The sequence below is a fragment of the Carassius carassius genome, chromosome 24 (assembly GCF_963082965.1).
Source record: "Carassius carassius chromosome 24, fCarCar2.1, whole genome shotgun sequence".
Classification (NCBI taxonomy): Eukaryota; Metazoa; Chordata; class Actinopteri; order Cypriniformes; family Cyprinidae; genus Carassius; species Carassius carassius.
The window spans coordinates 24,124,055-24,130,709 of record NC_081778.1 but is presented as its reverse complement, the minus strand read 5'-3'; positions in this window follow the sequence as shown (position 1 = coordinate 24,130,709).

Genomic DNA, 6,655 nt, shown 5'->3' with positions numbered 1-6,655 from the left:
TTAAACTACTGTATATAAACTACTATAGTTTATAAACTACTGTTCAAAATTTTGTTTATGTTGTTTGATGTCTCTTATGACATCATGGCTGCATTTCTTTGATAAAAAAAACCACTCACTAAAAACTGTAATGTTGTGAAATATAATTTTTATTTGATAATAACTGCTTTCTATTTTAATATAATTTTTTTATGCAGATTAGTCCTGTGATGTCAAAGCTGAATTTTCAGCAATCATAACTTCAGTCTTCAGTTTCACATGATCATTCAGAAATCATTTTAATAAGCTGTTTTAATGTTGATGTAACATTTCTTATTATTATAAATGTTGAAAAGAGCTTTGCTGCTTAATATTTTAATAGGAAACATGATTTGATTTTTCTGAATTTTTGATGAATTGAAAGTATAAAAGAATATAATTTCTTTGAAATATATTTTTTGTAACAATGTAATCTGTACTGTAACTTTTGATGCATTCTCCTAGCTGAATATTAATTTTTTGGGGGAAAAAAAGACCAAACTTTTGAATGTAACCTTTGAAAAACCACGATACAAACTACTACATAAACAAAATAGAAAATTAAATAGTTGTTGGTCAAAAACACTAAACACACATAACATTCAGCATCAATAGTATCAATAACTTTCATTTCATCTGTGGGATTTCAGCCATGTTAAAATAAAATATTATTCAGTCAATTATTCATAGTCAGTAAACCGGTCATGTCAAGTATTTGTCTGGAAAGTCTTTACCTGTTTGCTGTGCAGTGCTTACAAGGAAACATGATATAATGATTAAACCAGAAAGAAACGCCTGTGTCTTCCCCATTGTCTGAATACGTCCTGAAGACCTTAACAGAAAAAAGCAGAAATAATTTTAGTATGATAATTCTAATAAATTTAGTATCACCTGATACTAAACCTAACTTGACCCCTAACTTAACCAAATATTAAAAATGTGGAATAAGGACATGTGGATGTGGAGAGAAAAGCAATTATTCTTTAAAATACATATTTTAAAACAAGGAACAATACAAAAATACAATAACATTAGTTAAGAATGATTATACTTATAGGTAATTATGAATAACATGTTTAAAGGTGATTTGATTTATGGGATGAATAAATATTATGTGATACATACTCACAGATCACTAATGAAGACAAATTCTTCTGATTCACAAAATTATTCAGGGGACCTGTTACAACAACTTAAATGAATGCGTGGTTGCAAATTAAAAATGTAATTAAACCTTTTAGTTACAAACAATATTTTGTTGAGTTCATTTGACATAATAATGTTGCTTAATACTTGACATGCTTAATGTTGCTTAACTTATGTTGCTTAACTAATGTTGTGCGTAATCTAAACTTAAATTTCATTAAAAATTAAGTTGTAGTAACTCAATAAAATTGCCTTGTTAACTTTGGAAATTTGGTTCCTAGCATGCTTTGCATAGGACTTGATAAGGAGAGTAAATGTTGAAATTAAACGTTATTTTTCTTTTTTTTTTTTTTTGAAGGGAACTGTTTATGATTGACATGCTGAAGTTTTTGTGGTTACCATTGTGCTGAAGAATAGAAGGTAAACATTGATTCTATTAGCGATGAGTTTGTGTTACAATGTGTAATGTGTTTATGTAAATTATTAAGTTCTTCTAACTCAGTGTAGTTTGCTGATTGAACTTAATTTCATTAGAAGTTTTCATAACTCAAAAATATTGATGCAAACTGTTGCATTCATATTTTTTGTTGAGCTAACACATTATTTTTTAGAGTGTTAAATAAACCCCACTATTATTGATGTTCAGATAAAAATTAACCAAAACTATAGAAATTTAATAAATGTGCTAAAATGAGTCTGCCTGTCTGTTAGTCTGCTATACAGATGAACTAAAAACACAACAATGTCCTAATAAATGATCTACTAAAGTGAAGCAAACAAAAGTGTTTCTTTTTTCCTGTTAAAGGGTACATAACATACACAGTTTCACCTAATCTCCTGTTAATCTTGAGTACTTATAGAGTACAGTAGTACTGCATCCTTCACATCTCCAAAAAGTCTTTAGTTTTATCATATTTATAAAAGAAAATACAGCTTTCCGATTCTCTCTGGAAAAAGCCGAGCTCCTGGAGGCGTGCTGTAACTGAAATGGCAAGAACACACAAACGCACTTGCAACACTCTGTTGCTGCCCCGGAAAAACAAACTGCACCCACTGTTCGTGTAACGCTGGGTTCTTTTGGAAGCTGAATACGGTAAACTTTTCCTCACATCCAAAAACACAATTCTAGACAGGATTTGTTTAAGAACATTCTCGAACAAATCCTATGCAGCGCTGCCGACGATTTCCTAATGAAGCTCGTTGATGTACGCGGTCTTGCTCTCCTCTGGTCAACGTGTGCACGGACATGCTTTTCCGAGAGAAATGGTCATATAAGGAGTTCCACCATCGTCTTGTATCAACCCGGAAGTAAGATTTTCAGCACAGAAATTCGTCATTCGTCCAAATTATCTTTTAAAAAATTGTTTGTGTTGGCATGCTTCATGAGCAGCTGTGAAATTTAAGGTCAAGGGGCATGTCTAAACCTTCAAACTCTCAGGCCAAGACCTGAACTCTTTCATGTGGTGAGAAGAAAGATGAACAGCACAACCTCTCAAAAGACTGGTCCTAACAACCACATAAATGTTGGACTTCCAATAGTCCCATGTAACATTTTCAGTTGCTAAGATGATTTTTTATTCTGGAGAAAAATAAATGAAAAATGTAATAAATGTTCACTCTGAATTCAAATGGATCATTTGCAAACAGGTTTCAAAAATTGCATCTGTCTGCCATTAATCAAATAACATATACCTGTATATCTAAGATGTTGATGAGTGAAATTTAGCATTACATCACTTGCTTTCCAATGAATCATCTGCAGTGAATGGGTGCCGTCAGAATGAGAGCCCAAACAGCTGATAAAAACATCACAATAATCCACAAGTAAGCCACACGACTCCAGTCCATCAATTAAGTTGCTAAAATATGAGTCCTCTATCCATAATATTGCTTTATCCAGTGAAAAAGTTGTCTCGTCTGAATCAGGAGAGAAATATGCAAAATTAATGAAGGAATGAGGAAAAAACATTCTGATGGCACCCATTCACAGTAGAGGATCAATTGGTCAGCAATTAATGCAAAATCTCCCCAAATTCTAATGAAGAAACAAACGTATGTTTGAAAAAACATCTTTTTGAGGGTGGGTCCAAATTTCAGCTAATTTTCATTTTGGGGTGAACTATTTCTTTATCTCACACCATTGCTTAACTATTGGACTGGTCTGCATGGGAGAGAGAGAGAGATAAAGGGCAATATATTTTGTTGTTATTTTTCATGAATCAAATTCAGTCACATTCTATGTTCCCTTCCATGAGGCGATATAAACATCTGTTTCTACTTGCTTCTCTCTATTAATTTTTAATTAATTAATCTACAAATGTCCTAAGCATAGAAAGTTACACATGTGCACACTGTCCCAAAGTAGGAGCTCAAAGGGAATCACATCTAATCTGTATTCTTCTCCTTTGCGCTCATGCTTAATAAAATGGTCTTCTACTGTAGAATCCCATATGAGAGACACATGGAGCCTATATCTGTCTCAGGCACTCTAACAGAACAACCTGCTCCATTACAAAATAATTTCTAGCACAACTCTTTCATTAAGATGCCCCAGGCTTTCCAGATACGGCCATTGACAAGCTTTTATGTCTTGTGTTTCACAATGCTGTTACTTCCTTTACAAGGAGTAGGAACACAGAGCATAAAGAGCAAGAAAGATTAATATTATATGTACTATACATATAAAATTACTTTTTTGTTTGTTTAAATTGAAGTTATCTGCAACTGCATCCCAAACAAATTATTTTAATAGTCATTCAGAATATTGCTGCTGAATATTTTTGTGATATTAGACAGTGATCTTTTTTTCAGGATTCTCTGCGCCATATAGGGCTTAAATCAAACAAACTCATAGCAGTATAAACTATCAAATAGAATTTCATTTATTTTACTTGTTATTATTACCGTATTTTCCGGACTATAAGTCGCACTTTTTTTCATAGTTTGGCTGGTCCTGCGACTTATAGTCATGTGCGACTTATTTATCAAAATTAATTTGACATGAACCGAGAGAAATGAACTAAGAGAAAACATTACCGTCTACAGCTGCCAGAGATGCTGCTCAGTGCTCCTGTAGTCTACACTGAAAACATATAGCGCCCTCTCGCGACTGTAGATGGTAATGTTTTCTCTTGGTTCTTGGTTCTAAATAAATGCGACTTATAGTCGAGTGCGACTTATATATGTTTTTTTCCTCGTCATGACATATTTTTGGACTGATGCGACTTATACTCAGGTGCGACTTATAGTCCGAAAAATACGGTACTATTATTAGCATTATCATTAACTTCTACTTTTATTTTAATTGAACTAGCAAAATAAGATCAGCACTTCTTTAGAGTCCACCTCATCTTGTTGTAGAATTGCTTAAATTCACTGCAAACAGTGGTAACCAGAATTGTATTCATCCTCAGTCAGGGGCGTCGGTATCGTTTCTGGACCCCCTGGGCTCCAGGCATAATCTCCCTCATTGGGACCTTGACTCTTCCCAACCCCCATTGAAAAACTGTTATAAGGCCCATATGTTTAAGAGTAATAGCAAAGGTGCATCAAATAATGTGCACATGGAAGCAATTAAACTGTGAAGAGAGAGATGACTGATTGAGAAAACCAAAACCAGAGGCCTGGAATTTCACTTCAGTGAGGCAAATCTTTGCATGTTTATTTCATGCTTGTTTCCTTCTTTATGATTTCAGATGTCAGACAATGTTTGACACAGATACTAATAGGACAACATATTAAATGAATAAAATACTGTGTAGATCATGTCATGACCATAACATTCCATTAATCTGACCAACTGAAAGCCTTTAAAAAAAAAAAACGTATATGCACTCGAGCTGACTCCAATCATACAACCAGTTGCCTTCCTTATAGCGCAATACCACAAGTAGAATTGTATTCTACAATGGCAAACATTCAAGTGCTGCTGACAGATATCATGTGCACAACACATCCTATAAAGTAAACAAATGCCTTTGATGCTCCCTTCTATTTATTTGACATATTGACCATGTCTATAAGACAGTTGCACATGTTACATATGATGTAAACAGAGACTTGGATCAAACCTGAAGATACTGCCACCCCTGCAGCCCTCTCCACTAATTTCACTTGTTCCCACACTCCTCGTACCACTGGGAGGGGTGGAGGTACGGGTCTCCTTATATCAAAAGAATGGAAATTTGATCTTCAGCCATCACCTACAGGTACTGGTTCATTTGAATCACATGCCATTACTGTAACCCACCCTGTTAAAATCCACTTTGTGGTCATTTATCGTCCCCCAGGTCAATTGGGAAACTTCTTGGAAGAGTTGGATGTGCTGCTATCAAACTTTCCTGAAGATGGTACTCCTCTGGTACTGCTTGGTGACTTCAACATCCACCTAGATAAACCCCAGGCTGCTGACTTCAAAACTCTGCTCACCTCATTTGATCTCAAGCTAGTGTCTACTACAGCGACTCACAAATCAGGCAACCAACTGGACCTCATCTACATGCGCTGTTGCTCTGTGGACAACTCTTCAGTTGCTCCACTGCACACCTCAGACCACTTCCTCATTACTGCTAACCTAGCACTTACTCCTGAAGTGCCTCACACTCCAACGCAGGTCACCTTTCGACGGAACCTACGCTCCCTCTCTCCATCTCGCCTATCTTCTGTGGTTTCATCCTCGCTTCCTGCACTCTCTCAGTTCTCTGCTTTGGACACGAACAGCGCTACGGACACTCTTTGCTCCACTTTAACATCTTGCTTGGACAACTTTTGCCCACTGTTGTCTAGACCAGCACGCACCGCCCCATCTGCCCCCTGGCTGTCTGAGGTTCTCTGTGAACATCACTCTAAACTCAGGGCTGCAGAGAAGAAATGGCAGAAATCAAGAAACTCTACAGACCTCAGTGTGTATCAGTCTCTCCTCTCTTCCTTCTCTGCAAATGTCTTCACGGCTAAAACATCCTACTACCACAACAAAATTAACAGCTGTTGTGACGCTCGGACACTCTTCAAGACTTTCTCTTCTCTTCTTAATCCGCCGCCACCACCTCCTCCATTGACTCTTACAGCGGACGACTTTGCAGTTTTCTTCACAAATAAGACAAGATCCATCAGTGACCAATTCTCCACTTCGCAAACTGAGGACAACTTCACAATGACCGACGCACACTCTGTCTCCTCCTTCTCCCCACTCTCAGAGATGGACGTCTCCAAACTTCTCCTGTCCAATCATCCTACTACTTGTCCACTTGATCCGATCCCCACACACCTCTTTCAAGTGATCTCTTCTTCAGTCATACCTTCGCTTACTCACGTTATCAACTCCTCTCTTCACTCTGGAACATTTCCCTCAGCATTCAAGCAGGCTCGGGTAAGCCCACTGCTCAAGAAACCATCTCTAAATCCAGCACTTCTTGAAAACTACAGACCGGTATCCCTTCTTCCATTCATTGTAAAGACACTTGAGCAAGCTGTGTTGAACCAGTTTTCTATG